Source organism: Thamnophis elegans, chromosome 17 (assembly GCF_009769535.1).
Source record: "Thamnophis elegans isolate rThaEle1 chromosome 17, rThaEle1.pri, whole genome shotgun sequence".
In the NCBI taxonomy this organism is placed as follows: domain Eukaryota; kingdom Metazoa; phylum Chordata; class Lepidosauria; order Squamata; family Colubridae; genus Thamnophis; species Thamnophis elegans.
Genome location: NC_045557.1, coordinates 15,917,030 through 15,936,442, shown reverse-complemented (window position 1 = coordinate 15,936,442; position 19,413 = coordinate 15,917,030). Strand labels below are relative to the sequence as shown.

Genomic DNA, 19,413 nt, shown 5'->3' with positions numbered 1-19,413 from the left:
GCCACCCAAGAGTTAACACGATAAATTTTATCAATCTGCCAGTCAAAGTTGAACCCCGGTCTTCCCGCCAGACGGTCAAAAGCCTCTGAAAAAATCTGTTTCAAGTCCTCCTGTTTATCCTCACGCAACCCCCTGACTCTTAATGCGAGCTCCATCTGCCTGTACTGGATCATAATAATTTGTTTTTCAGCATTTTCAACTTTTTGTTGCACCACCTCTGTTTTGGATGTCAAATTGGTATTAGCTTCATTAAGAACCTCTAGGTTATCTTCAATTCCAGAAACATGTTCTGTCAATACAGTTACAATTCCCAGCATATCATCATTTATTTTGGCAATCCTAGTATCAAGTTTATCATATAAGTCCGCCTTAAACTCATTTATCTCGTTCTTTATCGCCTCTCTGAATTCTCTAAAAGTTTCTAAATTCTGCTCTCTAAATTCTCTAAAAGTTTCCAAAAAAAAGTTCTTTCGTTAGCAAATCTCCAGTAGGGGGCATAGAGGGTGGAAGCTGCAACTTTGTACCAGGTATGGGGGATGTGCTTCTAGGAGGAAGTTTCGGCCCAAGATTTAATTTTGATGCCATTATGTCTTCAAGCAATTAATCAAACTCTACTGGCCCGCGATGCAGCTTACGAGAAGAAAAGTATTAAGTCACCCCTTTGTTAGTTCTTTAGGATTTTTCAAAAGGTTTCAGAAAAGGGCGTTGTAACAAAGCAGCTCGGCATATTCAGCGCCATTTTGGACTTCTCTATATCAGAAATATATATTAGCAAAGTTGGTAAGAGGAAAGTCTTGTAAGCTTTTCAGAGAAGTGAAACTAATTAGTAAGAAACTGCTGGCTGGCTGTTCCTTTGATCTTTTTTTATCACTGTTCTTTGTAGAGGAATTAGGAATGTGACATTGTTACGGAGAATGCACAATCGTCATTTTAGGAGCTTATTTTTTAAGAAAAAAAAAACCAAGTGCACGAAGGAAGCTCTTGAAAAAAATGAAGCTAGGATTTTTTTTTTTTAAAAAAAGCAGATAAGGTTGTCAGATACGGACTCTGCTTGTATTAATTTCAGATAAATAGTTCAAATATTGTCCTAAGTGGAGGTGCCTTACTTTGCGCCGTAATAAAAACAGCTAGGGATTTCCGGCACGGAGATATGATTCAGCCTCGGCTGGCCCCCCTTCTATTCGCAGCAAAAAAAAGCTGCAAACTTCAAAGGAAAAGCTCTTACCAGCTGGATCTCTCTCTCGCTCTTCTTTGCCTGAAGAATGAGGTATCTACCAGATATCTAGGCAGATAACACGACCAGAAACCTGGGGGCAGCTCTATTAAGCTACCACCATCAGCAAGATCCTGCCCAGGAAGTCTGTACAGGTAGTCCTTGACCACAGCTGAGCCCAAAATTTTTGTTCCTGAGACATTTGTTAGGTGAATTTTGCCCCATTATACCACCTTTCTTGCCACAGTTCTTAAGTGAATAACTGCAGCTGATAAGTTAGTAGCATAAGTGAATCTGGTTTCCCCATTTGACTTTGTCAAAAGGTCACAAAAGGCGATTACATGACCCTAGGACACTGAAACCTTCATAAATACGAATCTGTTGCCAAACATCAAAATTTTGATCGCGTGACCATGAGGATGCTGCAACAGTCGCTAAGTGATCTGGGTACTTGAGAGACCGCCTGCTGCCAATTACCTCCCACAGACCCATTAGATCTCACAGGGTTGGCCTCCTCCGGGTGCCATCTACCAGCCAATGCCACCTGGCTATTACCAGGGGGAGGGCCTTCTCTGTGGCAGCTCCGGCCCTCTGGAATGAACTCCCCGCAGGGATTCGGACCCTCACCTCTCTCCAGGCCTTCCGAAAAGCCGTCAAAACCTGGCTTTGCTGGCAGGCCTGGGGGTGATGAGTTCCCTCCCCTCTCGACATGTATGGTTGTGCGACTGTTGTCCACTTTTATTATTTGTATTTTGTCTTTTATGTTCCCCCTTTTTTCTCCCCTTTGAATTGTTCTCTGCCCTGAGTCCTCCCGGAGAAGGGCGGCATACAAATAATAAAATACCAATACCAATAAGTGTGAAAATGGTCGCTAAGTGTGAAAATGGTCATCAGTCACTTTTTTCAATGCCATTGTAACTTTGGTCACTAAATGAACTGTTTGAAAGCTAAGGCTAGCTTGCATTATAATGCCTTATTAGAATTGAAATAGAAATGAGTAGAGTCGAGTCGAGTCGAGTCAAGTAGAGTCGAGTAGAGTAGTTTATTAGCCAAGTGTGATTGGACACACAAGGAATTTGTCTTTGGTGAATATGCTCTCAGTGTACATAAAGAAAAATAAAATAGAATACATTCATTAAGAATCATAAGCTACAACACTTAGTGATAGTGATAGGTTACTAATAAGCAATCAAATTATACTAGGAAACACATTATTGGATTTTTAAATTACTGGATTTTCTTTCAAAGAAACTCAGTATGTGCTTCCTGATTATTAAAAGTGCAAATTCAGTGTCAATGACTCCTGACTATTTAAAAAAAGATCCTATCCAAAATAAATGGAAATAAACCTTTTAAAAAAATTCTATGCACAATACTTTGAAATGTATTGTGCATAAAATTTTTAAAAATGGTTTCTTTCAATTTATTTCGGATAGAATCTTTTTAAAAATAGTCTAAGACAATTTAAAAAAAGAATCCACGCAGAATAAATTGAAGTAAAAAATTTCAAACTATTCCACACAGAATAAATTGAAATAAACCATTTTTAAAAGTTCTATATTGTGCATAGAATTTTAAAAAATGGTTTATTTCAATTTATTTCGGATAGAATCTTTTCTAAAATAGTCTAAGACAATTTAAAAAAAGAATCCACACAGAATAAAACTATTTTTAAAAAATCCTATGCACAATAAATAACATATTATTTTAAAATACATTGAAAAAAGAAAAGAAAAAAACCCGGCTCCCTTACCAGCAGGCAGAATCAGCCGAACTCTGATGCGATGGATGGAAGGAACAGGGAGAGGCAGGCAAGAGAGGCAGCAGGAACAGGTAAGACACTGGACTGGACTGTGGAGGGACAAGAAGGGTCGCTAAGCAGGTGTGGAGAAAGTCTGCATGGTCCGTCCGTCCATTGATTTTGATCACATGACCATGGAGATGCTGCAACATTTAGAAGTGTAGAAACTTGTCATAAGTCACTTTTTTCAGTGCTGTTGTAACTTTAAATAGTCACTAAATGAACTGTTGTTGAGTCTAGGACTACCTGTAGTTTCAAGTCTTTGTATTGTCTTTGTGTGCATCTTTTTGGTATCTCAACATTAAATAATAATATAGAGCATTCACACCTAGATTTTAAGAAAATAGCTTATGGGCAGTAGAAAAGCTACTGATATTAATCCCTACAGTCTTATATTATTAGTTAGCATAATTATTATATATTTAACTACTTCAGAGTAAGCCTTAATCATTCCATAACCGATTAGGGGTAATTTTGTTGGAATTTCTTTTTCAACCTGGTCTATTTCATGAACACTTTGCAGGGAAAAATCTGACTTAACATTTATTTTTTAGATATATATTCCTTTTTTCCATTTAGGAACTCAAAGCACCACCTCCTTTCTCCCATTTTTCCAAAATACTTTCATGAAGTAGGTAGAGCTAAGAGAAAATGACTTGCCCCAATCCCCCAGCAGAGCAAAAGAAAACTTGAAGATGAATTTCTCTATTGTATTTCTACTCTTCCACCTTAATGATTCATACTCCCTCTCTGGTAGAGCGCTTTTAGACATCCTTTGTAATTCCAGAAGAGGAATCTTTTAAATTTTGGGAGAATATTCTGGCTATTTCGCAAATAGGGATTTATCCTTTCATTAATAGATTTTGTGACATTGCTGGTCACAAAATTTTCTTGCTCAGAAACAAAACTCTCACAGCCTCTAGCAGGTGTCGGATGTGGGAAGTCAGGCTCTGCCCTATTCTCAAGCACAGAAACTCCATACAGGAGGTGAAAAAACCTCTTAAATGCAGTTCAGGCAATTTATGTATGACAAACTGCGACATTACTGGTAAATGGAGAAGAGGCGGGTGTCAGCGTTCCAAATATCATGCAGAATTAAATCAGAGTCCAAGGCAGATCTATCCTTAAGGTTCCAATTTAATAAGACAGACATGTTGGCATCATGCTATGGAATCCCAATACTGAAAATGACATCACAATTCCACCCAGTTAAAAGTTCATGATCTTGTCCCCACGCCCACAATCCATCACATGGTCCAATCTTCTTCTTCCACGCTGGCATCCACACCCAGCTGCTTCCGGTCAGGTGTGCTAGTGCGGAGAAAAAGGATGAACTTGGCTTCTAGTAAAGAATGAAAACAATACATTCCACAATCTCACTCCTGTCTATTCCCCCTCCCATCAACTCTACTAAAGAAAAAGCATAATGAAAGAAGAGAAAGTGTGGCAGGCCAAAATTCTAAAAGGAATATAATTGCAGGCCTGACAGCGGGTGATATTGAGATTGGTAAAGGCACAAGACAAGGATGCTTGTTATCCCCCCTGCTGTTTATCCTCACATTAAAACCCCTTCTTGGAATGGTGAGGCGTGATATACAAATTAAAGGGTTACAAACTAAAGCTCAGGAATTTAAGGTCCAGGCTTTTGCCGACGACCTTGTTTTTATTTTGGAGGATCCTATGGCTTCTGGGATACAGCTTTTACGTAAAATAGAGGAGTACGGTATGATAGCGTATAAATAAAGAGAAGGCAAAACTGTTAATTAAGAATATGACTTTGAACCAGAAAAGGGAAGTACAAAGCCTGTTAGGGATTAACATGACCCATAAAGTACATTACTTGGGAATTTGGCTTACGGAGAGATGTTCCTCTATCAAGGTAGATAATTATATGAAATTATTACAAGAGGTATCTAAGGATTTGACTAATTTGATGGGCAGGATTATGGCAGTTAAGACACATGTACTACCGAAATTTTTGTTTTGGTTTCAAACGGCACCGACTAAATTGGACAATTTTTTTTTAAAATCCTTGGAGACAATAGTGGCTTGATTTATATGGCAAGGCAAGAAAGCACGAATTAAAGCCCAAATGTTGCAAAAACGTAAAGAACTGGGAGGTTTCGGAGTACCCAACTAGGAAGCGTATTATAATGCAGCAATTATGACATGGGTGAAGGATTGGGTGACGTTGAGTAGAAGGCGCCTATTGGCTATAGAGGGACATGACCTCCCCCAGGGATGGCATGCCTCCCTCTGGCAAGAAAGAGATACCCCCCCGTAGGTACTTCATCGGACATTATATTCAGAAGATTTTGATGGGGGTGTGGGAAAAGATGAGGAAAAAGTACTATCCTAGGGTTCCGTGTTGGTTAGCACTGTTGGAGGCCTTAACACATCCCAGTGTATTTAATTGGACAAGAAACATAATATATAAAGACATTATGACAGAAGATGTCAGCATGAAAACAAAGATGGAATTAGAGCAACAGGGCAGGAATCTGGAATGGTGGGAATATTTACAGATTAGAAATAGGTGTAAAAACGATAAGGTACGGTTTGGGATCTACCCAAACCTTCAGGAGTTGGATAAGATTTTGTTTGGCGGAGATAAGAAAATGTTATCGAAGATCTATCAATTTTTGACCTGTCAAGATGCTAAAGAAGAGATGGACAAAAGCCTTCTAATAGCATGGGAGAGAAAGTTTGGCTATGAGATTGAAATGGGCAAATGGTGGGATCTATGGAGTAAGACTATTAAACTTACGATATCTACAGCATTTAAAGAAAATATATACAAAATGGTTTATAGATGGCACTTTCCCCCAATGGGGTTAGCCAAAATGTTTCCTGGGTTATCCCCACTGTGTAAGAAATGTGGAAGAAGGGATGGCACATTGTACCACATTGTATTGAGGCCACGAAATACTGGAGAAGGATTCAAAACTGGCTAAGAGAGGTTACCGAGGCAAGTATGGAATGGAAACCTGAGACTTTTTTTATTAAGCATAAAACCAGAAGACATGAGTAAATCTATATGGCATTTGAGCCTACATATAATTGTGGCCGCAAGAATAACCTACGCGCAATTTTGGAAATCTACTTCCATGCCATCGGAAGATGCCATAATTAAAAAGATTTATGAGTGTGCAGAAATGGACAGAATGACGGGTTGGCTGAGGGACAAAGGAGAAACGGAACATTATCTGAGCTGGAACCTGTGGTTTATGTGGGCGACAAGGAGAACAGCAGGGACTTAAAACGGGGAAAGTTAAAATAGCAGCTGTTAACAATGGGAAGTAAAAGTGAACTATTGTAACAGATCCCTGAATTGTGTAACAAGAAGATGCCGGTTAGAGACTAAACAATGAGGAAGAAAAAAAATGTTGGGCTGTGAATGTATGTTTAAAGTTGTATTTGTATTTGTATGTCTTATTAAAAAAATGTATAACCAATAAAGATTATTTAAAAATAATAATATTCTATACACAATAAATTAAAATAAAACCATTAAAATATTCTATGAACAATAAATATTTTTTTTAAAAAAAACATTAAAAGCATAAAGGGAAAAAAGCAGGCAGAATCAGCCGCTCTCCGATGTGATGGATGCAAGGAGCAGGCAGGTGAGCAGGCAGCAGGTAAGGTGGCCTGGCTGGCAGGCTTAGGCAGCCAGGGGAGACTGGGGACTGGGGGGGTGGGAGGTGGCAAGAGAGGCCTCAGCTGGCGATTCTGGGGCCCTTCCTCCACTGCAGGGCTCCGAGGCTCCGGAGGCTCGGTCAGCATTCCCGTGGCCATGTTTTTAAGCCGGCAGCCACCTGGAGGCCTTCTTTACTGGTGCAGCCGCTTTTGGGGCGAATAGGGCTTCGGTTTTCAGCCCGACAGCCCCAAAAGCCTCATCTGGGCATCTATTGCAGTTGCGAGGAGCCAAGGAGGGTAAAGTAGGACGTAAAGTGAGATTTGGACATTAAGTGTGAAACCTACTGGGTCAGGCTGGACAGCCTCTCGGGACCCTCTCGTCTGGTTGGGATGCCAGCGAGAGTGTGTTGGGCTGAAGGTAGGAGGGATTCTCTCTCTCTCTCTCTCCCCCCCCTCTCTCTAGAAACATATATCATGTTTGCAATAATTTACCTTTTTTTCTAAATAGGCACAGTTTCCTTACCGGAACCCTCGCTCACTCACTCAAACACACACACACACACACACACACACACACACACACTCCATTTTTCTCCATTCCAATTCGGATCCTATAAATCAATTGCTCTGTGAAACATCTGTGAAAAAAATTCAGGTGCTCAGACATGAAAATGTGCCGCTCAAACACTATACTTTTCCGCACACACTGAAAAAAAATTACAGGGAACATTGTCCCTCTCGTCTGGTTGGGATGCCAGCGAGAGTGTGTTGGGCTGAAGGAAGGAGGGATTCTCTCTCTCTCTCTCTCTCTCTCTCTCTCTCTCTCTCTCTCTCTCTCTCTCTCCCTCCCTCCCTCCGTCCCTCCCTCTCTCTCTCTCTCTCTCTCCCCCCCCCTCTCTCTAGAAACATATATCATGTTTGCAATAATTTACCTTTTTTTCTAAATAGGCACAGTTCCCTTACCGGAACCCTCGCTCACTCACTCAAACACACACACACACACACACACACACACACACCATTTTTCTCCATTCCAATTCGGATCCTATAAATCAATTGCTCTGTGAAACATCTGTGAAAAAAATTCAGGTGCTCAGACATGAAAATGTGCCGCTCAAACACTATACTTTTCCGCACACACTGAAAAAAAATGACAGGGAACATTGCTCGGGACCCCTTATTAAAAAGCCACATAGGCAGAGTTGCAGCTTGCAAAAGAACAGGAAGCCGGTGCCTAACCACAAGATGTTCCAGCCAATGTCCCTATGTCAAAACCTATGTCAAAAGTCCAAGGTTCAATTAAAGTTCCTTAATGGCACGAACTCCATAAACAAAAGGAGAAGTAAGACCCCGTCTCCTCCTAAGGCTTCTCTCCTCACGGTAACCACTAAGAAGTGAGTTAAGTGTTTCCGTGTTGCAATGCTTTTGAGAACGTATAAGAACGCGTGCATGGATAATGAAGGGTGTTCAGAACTTGCGATGCTAAGCCATGGGCTCCCTTTCTGAACCTGGTTGCCAAATAGACTTTTCCTGTATCCTGAGAAGTCTAACAAGAAGGGCATGGAGAAGAGCGTGAAGATTCTCGGTGCTCGCGGCTTGGTTTAGCCTCACTGGATGTCACAGACTCCTTTGTCCAGTCCTGGCCATATTCTATGTTCCCTACGAGGAAGGACCTCCGTGGGAGGCGGAGGCTTCGGCCTCTCTCTCCCCCCTGCAGGAGGACGGAGGAAGCAAGGAAGGAAGCGCCGCCCGAGAGGAGGAGGAGGAGGAGGAGGAGGGTCTTTCGGAAGACCCCGAGGGCCCCAAAGGATCCAGGAAGCGGGGGGCTCCTTCCAAGGCTCCTGAGCAGGTTTGTGTATGTAGACTGCCTCTGTCAAGGGAGGCTCCACTCATTAATGTGCCTCTGGATGAACTTCCCATCGCCTTCCCTTTCTTTTGCCAGGCTCTTTTGTGTTTTCTTCCGTCACCCCAGCTGAGCTCCCTCCATGGTTTCTGCTTAGGCGAGACAACTTTTCCTGAATCCCCAAGTAATACGGCCATGCAGGACAGAAAAAAGAAATCCTGTCTCCCTTGAATAATTTCTGCCAAAAGAAATTGCCATGGCTTAATGGTGCTGAATCCCCAAGGGCATGACGCTCTTTTGCCCATCTTCCAAATATTGAGGGCTCCAGCAGCTGAAGACCCAGAAAGAATCCAACTTGGAGAATATCAACATTGCATGATTTCCTGTTTCTTTTTTCTCCCAACAATGAGATATTGATTTCTATGAGGAAATTCACCATAGCAGGAGAGTCTCCTCCTTAGCTCCTCTTTAACTGGAGACGGTCTCCTTTTGGGAGGATATGAAGCTGAAGAAGTAGAGAGGAGTAGTTGAGAGGAAAAGGAAAGAAGAAAGGAGAGGAGAGGGAGATGGGGAGGAATAGGAAGAGAGGAGAGAGGATATGAAGGGGCAGATGTAGAGAGGAGTAGGGGAGAGCAAAGGGAAGAAGGGAAAGGAGAGGAGAGGCAGATGGGGAGGGATAGGAAGAGAGGAGAGAGGATATGAAGGGGAAGAGATAGAGAGGAGTAGGGGAGAGCAAAGGGAAGAAGGGAAAGGAGAGGAGAGGGAGATGGGGACTGATAGGAAGAGGAGGAGAGAGGATATGAAGGGGAAGAGATAGAGAGGAGTATGTGAGTGGAAAGGGAAAGAAGAAAGAGGAAAGGAGAGGCAGATGGGGAGGGATAGGAAGAGAGGAGAGAAGATATGAAGGGGAAGAGGTAGAGGGGAGTAGGGGAGAGCAAAGGGAAGAAGGGAAAGAAGAAAGACAAGAGGAGAGGGTATATGAAGGGGAAGAGGTAGAGAAGAGTAAGGGAGAGCAAAGGGAAGAAGGGAAAGAAGAGAGGAGAGGGAGATGGGGAGGGATTGGAAGAGGAGGAGAGAGGATATGAAGGGGAAGAGGTAGAGGGGAGTACTGGAGAGCAAAGGGAAGAAGGAAAAGAAGAAAGAGTAAATGTCACGCCCCACTCCATTCCATAATTAGGAAAGACGACTAAGAGACTCCATGAGTTGGAAATCCAAAGTACTTTTACTAATTACAAATGGTGAGCGAGCAGTAGTGAAGCAAAATCTGAATAATATGGCGCGAAAGCAATTGATATATAGCAAAGCCCGTTCCCCCCCCTTAGGATCAAAGCTCCAGTCCAATCATAAGTCCTTCAAATGTCAGGTGTGAGATAACTTCAAAAAGACAGGCCAAGATGGAATGTGAAGGCCGTTGATGCAGGCGGGAAACACGTACGCATGCGCAATCCCAACGACTGGTACATCCTAGAACATTCCTCCAGCAGTCCTCCAGCACATCAATTAAAACCCTCCCACATACACGCCCCCCCCTTCCCGTTTCATGGCAGCTGAAGCACCAGCAAAGCAGAAGCTGACATCCGGCCGTCCCCCGGAAAAAAGGCTGTCAGGCCTGGAAGAAAAAACAAACAAAACAGACAAACAACAAAGAAACAAAAGAGGGAAAGGAGAAAAGTCAAGGCTTGTCGGGATAAGAAGCATAAAACTTCTGTAGCAAGCGGGGGGCACGAACGTGGGACTTATCAACCCATTCCGTGTGGGAGGGGGGAAAATGCTTCCAAGCCACAAGGTATTGGATGCGATTACGGTGCCGACGGGAATCCAGAATGTCACGGACTTCAAAATGACGTTCCCCATCAATAAGCAACGGAGCAGGTGGAGGGTCATCTGAGGGCCGTAGGTTGGACACCCGAACTGGCTTGATGAGGTTGATGTGGAACACTGGGTGGATACGGTTGAGATGTTTGGGCAATTGCAAACGAACAGAAACAGGACTGATAACTTTCACAATTGGGAAAGGGCCAACATACTTGGGACCCAATTTCTTTGACTTTTGTGTAGTATGCAAGAATTTCGTGGACAAATACACTAAATCCCCAACGTGGTACTCATAGGGCTGAGAGCGTTTCTTATCAGCCTGCTTCTTATGAGCCTTATGGGCAGCGTCCAAGGTGGAAAGAGTCAGGGGCCAAAGGCGACTGAGACGTTCACTCCAGTCAGCAACGGAAGGAACCTGAGGCTGGGCCGTAGGCAGTTCGGGAATAGGAACAAAATCCTGGCCGTAAACGACCCGGAAAGGGGTGAAGCCCGTGCTGGAGTGAACCGAATTGTTATAGGCTACTTCAGCATGTGGTAACAAGTCCACCCAATCGTCCTGTTGATAATTGATGAAACAACGTAAATATTGTTCAAGGACGGAATTAGTACGTTCACAGCCGCCATTAGTCTGAGGATGGTAGGCGGAGCTAAGGCCCTGGGCGGAGCCAATGCGTGTGAGGAACTCCTTCCAAAATTTAGATGTGAATTGGACTCCACGATCGGAGATAATACGGTCGGGAACCCCATGTAACTGGTAGATGTGGGAAAGGAATAGTTTAGCCAACGCCTTGGCGGAAGGAATCTTGTGGCAAGGCACGAAATGAACTTGCTTGGAGAACAAATCAGTGACCACCCAGATGACGGTGTGCCCCTGGCTCTCGGGAAGCTCCACAATAAAGTCCATAGAAATCTCCTTCCAAGGGGCAACCGGGCGGGCGACGGACTGCAGAAGTCCCTGTGGTTTCCCCGGCGGCCTTTTGGCGGTCGCGCAAACCGGGCAACTGGAGACATAAAGTTCAATGTCCTTTTTTAAAGAGGGCCACCAGAATTGTCTCTTTACGAGGTGCAAAGTTTTTACAAACCCAAAATGGCCTGCCATCCTTGAGTCATGAGCGCGACGAAGGACAACAAGTCGTAGGGAAGCGGGGATGTATAATTTAGCACCAATCCACGGTAAACCGTCCCTCATGGTGCACTCGTCCCGATGGTTCAGGAACCAGTCGTCTTGAGGAAGAGCCGCTTTGAGGTCAGAAAGCAGATCGTGAGGCATGTCCTTTTGAGCTTTGGTTTGTTGACGCGTGAGTACCGGAGCTGCTAAGAGCGGTTGGACGATACTCAGTTTGGAACAATTATACTGAGGTAACCGGGACAAAGCATCGGCCATGAAACTGACAGTAAAGGAGAGGGAGATGGGAGAGATAGGAAGAGGAGGAGAGAGGATATGAAGGAAGAGAGAGAAGAGTAAGGGATGAGTGCAAATGAGGGCGGGAGACTCTGATTTGCAGATCTAATGACTCCGAGGCCTTTATTTCAGAAAACAATCCTTTAGGTATCATTTAATGATTGAATTTCTTGGTTTTGCTCTTGAGTTTTCCGTAGTCAACAAAGTCACCAACAAAATATTTTTTTCTATCCTCTTTTAGCTTTGCCCCTTTTTCAGATTTCTCCTTTACGCTTTCCAAGAAATTATGGCCAGGGAACATTATACATTTCACTTTATTTGTTCATTGCATGTTAAAGAAGAATTATTATTCAAGTACATACAAATAAACACCGCAACGGAGCTTGCCATCAAGGTCATAACTAGGGATGGTCATAAAGAGGGTCGGTCACCTGACCAACCAGAACATTATTGGGATATTTTAAAGGGCTTTGCTGATGGGTCCCCAGCCAAGGGGGCAGTTTTAGACAGAGCCAAGTGGGGCCACGTTTCCCACCTTAGGAAGTGTATTTTTGATTTATGAAGCCCCAATGTGGAAGCGGTTCGCCTTTGCTTCTTCCAGGCAGAGTGGAGATCTCTTTGTGGTCTCCTGTCCCTTCCACAGCCAATTGGGCCCATTTCAATTAGAGGCCAGCTGGCAGCTGACATTCACGGGACACGCTTGACGTGGGATGACCATTCCCAGGATCCCCAACTGTCCTTTCTGGAAGACAGGCCACTGCAGCCCCTGAGCATGTACAGAGTTTATTTGCACCCCCTGTTCCCATCCCGCCTTCTCCGGCCCCTGTGTGGTCCTAGCCAGACTTTGTCCAGAGCTGGGGGCCCTTTTTGGTCTCCTCAGCTGGGACGTCAAACGGCTCTTGTGCCACGGGGGGGGGGGCTCGGGGTCTCCTCCACTGCAGGGTTGGGGGTCCCTGTGGCCAGAGGGTAAGGTGACCAGACGTCCCGCTTTTGGCGGGGCACCCCCGCTTTTTGATACATTTTCCCGCGTCCCGCCCGCTTTTTCAAAAGGCACGCTTTTTTTGGCGCTTGCAGCTCCCGCCCATCAGCTGCTGGGCTGGCTCAGCGTTCTGTTCTATGCTACCTACAAATTTAAGCCAGCCCAGCCTGCCATTCACTGATTTAATTGGCCTGGACTCCAGCCAATCAGTGAGCTGGCCAACCAGCTCACTGATTGGCTGGAGTCCACTTAGCTTAGCACGCCTGCGTGAGCCTCCATTTCATTTCGTCTTTTGCTTGCAGCTGCGCTTACTCACTGGTGAGTAATCATGTTATAGATTGGTACCAGTGGGAATCGGGAGGCGCTATGGGGAGGAGACAGGCCTCCTCTCCTCCTTCTCCCCGTTTGCGGAGTTCATTTCATCTCCTCGCGTTACAGCCAGCCCTTGTGCGCTGCACCGCCACGGGCGGCAGAAGCTCCGGAACTGAGCGGTTCTCTGCGCGAGCCGCTGCTGCCCTCCCCCACCCATCAGCTGCTAGCTCGCTGGGCTGGCTACTGTAGCGTGTGAGCAGGCAGATGAGTGGGGAACGAATGAGCCGCCCATTCGTTCCCCTGTCCATACGCTGCTGGCTTCCATGGGCTGGCTATTGTAGCGTGTGAGCGGGCAGATGAGTGGGGAACGAATGAGCTGCCCATTCGTTCCCCTGTCCAGACGCTGCTGGCTTCCATGGGCTGGCTATTGTAGCGTGTGAGCGGGCAGATGAGTGGGGAACGAATGAGCCGCCCATTCGTTCCCCTGTCCAGACGCTGCTGGCTTCCATGGGCTGGCTATTGTAGCGTGTGAGCGGGCAGATGAGTGGGGAACGAATGAGCCGCCCATTCGTTCCCCTGTCCAGACGCTGCTGGCTTCCATGGGCTGGCTATTGTAGCGTGTGAGCGGGCAGATGAGTGGGGAACGAATGAGCCGCCCATTCGTTCCCCTGTCCAGACGCTGCTGGCTTCCATGGGCTGGCTATTGTAGCGTGTGAGCGGGCAGATGAGTGGGGAACGAATGAGCCGCCCATTCGTTCCCCTGTCCAGACGCTGCTGGCTTCCATGGGCTGGCTATTGTAGCGTGTGAGCGGGCAGATGAGTGGGGAACGAATGGGCGGCTCATTCGTTCCCCTGTCCAGACGCTGCTGGCTTCCATGGGCTGGGTAACCTAGTTAGAACTTATTTGGAGTCTGGCAGCGCGTGGCTGTATTGTAAAAGGTCTGAGGGAGAGCTCATTGTCCATGGGAAAAACGTTGGAGCAAATTCTGTTTACGCGGTGGTTTCGAGATGCTGGATAATGGATGTTCTTTCTCCGTCGCGATCTCCTCTTTTGATCTGTGACCACGAGCCGTTCTATTTGAGAGAGAGAGAGAGAGGGAGGGAGGAAGGGGGAGAACGCGAATGTGTGTATCCCTCCTTCCTTCAGCCCAACACTCTAGCCCGGCTTGGCTCCTGCTTCGTCTCTCGCTTCTCTGTTCGATTGTTGAAAGCGGGAGCCAAACCGGGTCATTCCTTCCAAGGATTTGCCATTTGAGAGAGAGGGAGGGAGGGAGGGAGGAAGGGGGAGAACGCGAGTGTGTGTATCCCTCCTTCCTTCAGCCCAACACTCTAGCCCGGCTTGGCTCCTGCTTCATCTCTCCTGCCTCTTCGCTTCTCTGTTCGATTGTTGAAAGCGGGAGCCAAACCGGGTCATTCCTTCCAAGGATTTGCCATTTGAGAGAGAGAGAGGGAGGGAGGGAGGAAGCGGGAGAACGCGAGTGTGTGTATCTCTCCTTCCTTCAGCCCAACACTCTAGCCCGGCTTGGCTCCTGCTTTGTCTCTCGCTTCTCTGTTCGATTGTTGAAAGTGGGAGCCAAACCGGGTCATTCCTTCCAAGGATTTGCCATTTGAGAGAGAGAGAGGGAGGGAGGGAGGAAGGGGGAGAATGCGAGTGTGTGTATCCCTCCTTCCTTCAGCCCAACACTCTAGCCCGGCTTGGCTCCTGCTTCAAAGCGGGAGCCAAACCGGGTCATTCCTTCCAAGGATTTGCCATTTGAGAGAGAGAGGGGGAGGGAGGGAGGAAGGGGGAGAACGCGAGTGTGTGTATCCCTCCTTCCTTCAGCCCAACACTCTAGCCCGGCTTGGCTCCTGCTTCGTCTCTCGCTTCTCTGTTCGATTGTTGAAAGTGGGAGCCTGCTTTTTAACATTACATAGTATCAGTTTCAAGAATGCATGCAATCCTGAAAATTTGTAACAAACTTGTTGAAGGGCCTATGAAATATTTTCTAGTTTAATGTAGAATAAGTATTCTTAATAAAAGAAAAAGTCATTTTTATTTAATCAATTGCATTCCTTTTTATAATGACATTAATTAACTAAACTGGAAATAAATCTATGTTTTGCTAGAGTTTTAAAATTAAAAAACCTTACATTTTGTTGCTATTATTTTAATCAGAGTTTTGCCAAGTGAAATTATATAATGGTTCCTCATGTCTCTGTAATTTTCTAAATCTCATCCAGAAGTACCACAGAATTTGGCATTTTCAGCAGAATGATGCTGATGCTAATAAAACATCCTGATTTTTGGTGAAAAGATGGAAAGAGGAAGGAAGGAGGAAGAGAGATCTAAAGAGCAGAAAGACAGAAGGCAGATAGGCAAGAGGAAGGAAGGAAGGAGAAAGAATGGAAAGGAAGGAAGGCTAGAAGGAAGAAAGAGGGAGGGAGGGAGAGAAGGAAGGAAGGAAGTAAGGAAGGAAGGAAAGAAGGAAGGAAGGAAGGTGAAAGGAGGAAGGAAGGAAGGAAGGGGTACTTCCACTTGTAGGCCTGGGACTGAATGCAGGAGGAGTCTCTCCATAGGATCAGCTGCTCTTCTGATCATGGTCTATGAAAATGTTACTGCCTGCCTGATGCAAATTTAGACAGATGGTGCTTTGGGCTGCCCCTCAAATCCCCCCCTTACTCCTCCCCCTGTAGAATTCAGCCCCCTGAGTTTTGCCTTTGAGGGGCATGTGTGGTTATGGCAGATGGCAGAGTCAGCTGGAGGTTGAGAGGGGGTTGGGGGCTTTTGTCCGCCTGTGGAGTTCTCCCCATGGACAGGATGGGATGGTGGCATGAAAGGGATCCGGGCACAATCTCACCTGTTCCAAGTAAAGTTGCCTTTTGCAATTAGCTACCGGTAATCCTCGACTTACGACCAGGATTGATCCCCCAATTTCTGTTGCTAAGGGAGACGTTTGTTAAATGATTTTTGCCTCATTTTGCGACCTTTTATTGCCACGTTAAGTGAATCATGGTGGTTGTTAAGTCAGGAACATGGCTGGTTAGTGAGCAAAGTTACAATGGCATTGAAAAAAGTGACTGATGACCATTTTTCACACTTAGCGACCATTTTCACACTTAGCGACCATTGTGGCATCCTCATGGTTACTCGATCAAAATGTGGATGTTTGGCAACAGATTCGTATTTCTGATGATAGTTTGAAATGGTGACAGTATAAATTATTGCTGGTGTAATACTTAACAATGGTTTTTAAGGATTTCTTTTATTTATAGAATACCTTTTTATTATTTTGGGGGGATTTTTACTTTTAAATTGTTTATAAAATGTATTTACTACAAGAAATGTTCCTTTTTGCAAATGTGATCTTTGCAAATCTTTGTGATGCAATATGTTCAGACCAGGTTTATGTGTCTCAAAGTGGCTGCTATTCTATGGGCAGGCCAGGTTGGTGCAAGGCAGCTTTGCCAGATTTGGTGTGTTTCACCCTCATTGAATTTTATATCGTATAAAGAATGGAAGGAGGAAGGAAGAGAAAAAAGGAGGAAGGGAGTGAGTGAGGAAAGAAGAGGATGGAAGGAATGACCCGGTTTGGCTCCCGCTTTCAACAATCGAACAGAGAAGCGAGAGACGAAGCAGGAGCCAAGCCGGGCTAGAGTGTTGGGCTGAAGGAAGGAGAGATACACACACTCGCGTTCTCCCCCCCCTCCCCCCCCCCGGTCAAGGGTGTCCCTCTTTTCCTCAACCGGCCTCCTCAACCGCAAGGGATCCGGTCTAGGGGATCCAGTCCAGAGGAGCCACCGAAGCAGAGCAACTGCAGGAGCCTCTCCAGCTCCTTCTCCAGGGGACCCAGAGCTCCCCCCGCGGCTGGTCTCCCCCCTGCTCAGCCCCAAAGGGAGGAGGAGGAGGGGTCCTTTCCCCCCCTGCAGGAAAGGGTGGGGGGATCCCCTCCTGGGATCCGCTTCTTCCCCCCCCTTGGGATCCCTGGCTTTCCAGTGGATCCCCCCGTCCCTCCTCGCCTCCCAATGGCCTCCCGGGATCCCCTCGGGCTGAGCTCCGTCCCTTCCCGGGATCCCTTCGGCTGCTCGGCTCCTGGCCCGGCGGTTCTCCTCCTGGGGGTGGAAGGGCCCTTTCCCCAGGGGTCGCCCGAGACCACCGGGGGGGGGGAGCCTGGAAGTCTTCGGAGCCTGCGTGCTGCGTCTCCCTGGCAGGAGAGGGAGGGGCGGGGCTTGGGTGGGAGGAGCCCCGTGGGTGGGGGGCGGGGCGAAAGGAGGGGCTGGAGTGGGGAGAGACGCGCAAGCGCAGAGGACGCTGGGAAAGCAGCTCCCAGCTCGGTGGGCGGAGCTACGGAGGCCGAGAGGGACCGTTGCTGAGGCGGAGAACCAGGCGCGTAGAATGAAATAAAAGAAAGGAACGTGGCGGCGAAGGGAAGGCTGCAGCCCGATTTGGCGCTTGGGGTCACCGCCGCAGGAGGAACCGTGTCGAACGGCATCAGGAAGGCCGAGAACCGAACTCTTCTAGCGGGTCCCTTTCTCTCCTTCGGGGGAACGACAAGGAGGCGGTGCCTGGAGAGGAGGAGGCGGGGCTTCGCAGGAAGGAGGGGCTGGGAAACGGAGCGCCTTCACTTTCGGAACCAGAGAGCTGACGGAAGGAGCGGTTCCCTTCGGAGGCGGAGAAACCGGAAGTAAGTAGAGGCTGCTGGGACAGAGGGGCAGCCTGGGAGGGTCTCCTTCGGGTCCTCGGGAGGGGAGGCCTCGGCCTGGGCCTCTCCTGCGGTGAGGGGGACGCCGCCGTGACCCGCCTGTCTTTCTCCCCTGCAGGAGGACGGAGGAGCCCGGCGGGGGAGGGAAGGAAGGAAGCGCCGCCCGAGAGGAGGAGGAGGAGGAGAGCGGGCCCCGCGGAGCAGCCCCGGGAGGCGGCGAGGAAAGGCCGGGGGGCTCCGGAGCTGCAGGAGGGATGAGCCCGGCGAGAGCCCAGGAAAGGCGGCTGCCTGGAGGGCGATGCGGGGAGGAGGAAACGGGGGGGAGACGCCGAGACGGGCCTGGAGGGCGGAGGGTCCTTCGGAAGACTCCGGAATCCCCAAAGGATCCAGGAGGAAGAAGAGAGATATCAGTGCCCGGAATGTGAAAAATTCTTCAAGAGAAATCAGTGTCTTCAAAAGCATCTAAAGGTCCATTCAGGAGAAAAACCTCATAAATGTCTGGAGTGTGGAAGGAGCTTCAGTCAGAGTAGCAGCCTTTATGCACATCAAAGGATCCACACAGGAGAAAAACCTCATAAATGTCTGGAGTGTGGAAAGAGCTTCAGTCAGAGTAGCAGCCTTTATAGACATCAAAGGATCCACACAGGAGAAAATCCTCATAAATGTCTGGAGTGTGGAAAGAGCTTCACTGAGAGGAGCAACCTTTATAGACATCAAAGGATCCACGCAGGAGAAAATCCTCATAAATGTCTGGAGTGTGGAAAGAGCTTCAGTCAGAGTAGCAACCTTTATGCACATCAAAGGATCCACACAGGAGAAAAACCTCATAAATGTCTGGAGTGTGGAAAGAGCTTCAGTCAGAGCAGCACCCTTTATGCACATCAAAGGATCCACACAGGAGAAAAACCTCATAAATGTCTGGAGTGTGGAAAGAGCTTCAGTGAGAGTAGCAGCCTTTATAGACATCAAAGGATCCACACAGGAGAAAAACCTCATAAATGTCTGGAGTGTGGAAAGAGCTTCAGTGAGAGGAGCAAACTTTATAGACATCAAAGGATCCACACAGGAGAAAAACCTCATAAATGTCTGGAGTGTGGAAAGAGCTTCAGCCAGAGGAGAAACCTTTATACACATCAAAAGATCCACACAGGAGAAGAACCTCATAAGTGTCTGGAGTGTGGAAAGAGCTTCAGCCAGAGGAGCAGCCTTTATGCACATCAAAGGATCCACACAGGAGAAGAACCACATAAATGTCTGCAGTGTGGAAAGAGTTTCAGTCATAGGAGCAGCCTTTATGCACATCGAAGGATCCACACGGGAGAAGAACCTCATAAATGTATGGAGTGTGGAAGGAGCTTCAGGCAGAGCAGCAAACTTTATGCACATCAAAGGATCCACACAGGAGAAAAACCTCATAAATGTCTGGAGTGTGGAAAGAGCTTCAGTGAGAGGAGCAACCTTTATAAACATCAAAGGATCCACACAGGAGAAAAACCTCATAAATGTCTGGAGTGTGGAAAGAGCTTCAGTCAGAGGAGCAGCCTTTATACACATCAAAGGATCCACACAGGAGAAAAGCCTCATAAATGTCTGGAGTGTGGAAAGAGCTTCAGTCAGAGGAGCAACCTTTATACACATCAAAGGATCCATTTAGGAGAAAAACCTCATAATTGTTTGGAGTGTGGAAAGAGCTTCACTGAGAGGAGCAAACTTTATAGACATCAAAGGAT

The 19,413-nt window shown here is 46.7% G+C and overlaps 1 long non-coding RNA gene across 1 annotated transcript; it reads left to right on the top strand.

The window, feature by feature from the left end:
• The first annotated feature begins 17,329 nt into the window (after positions 1-17,329).
• Positions 17,330-18,155, top strand: LOC116519988. Its single transcript, XR_004256704.1, has 2 exons — positions 17,330-17,665; positions 17,802-18,155. It is a non-coding gene; the product is annotated as an uncharacterized LOC116519988 (long non-coding RNA).
• The last annotated feature ends 1,258 nt before the right edge of the window (positions 18,156-19,413 follow it).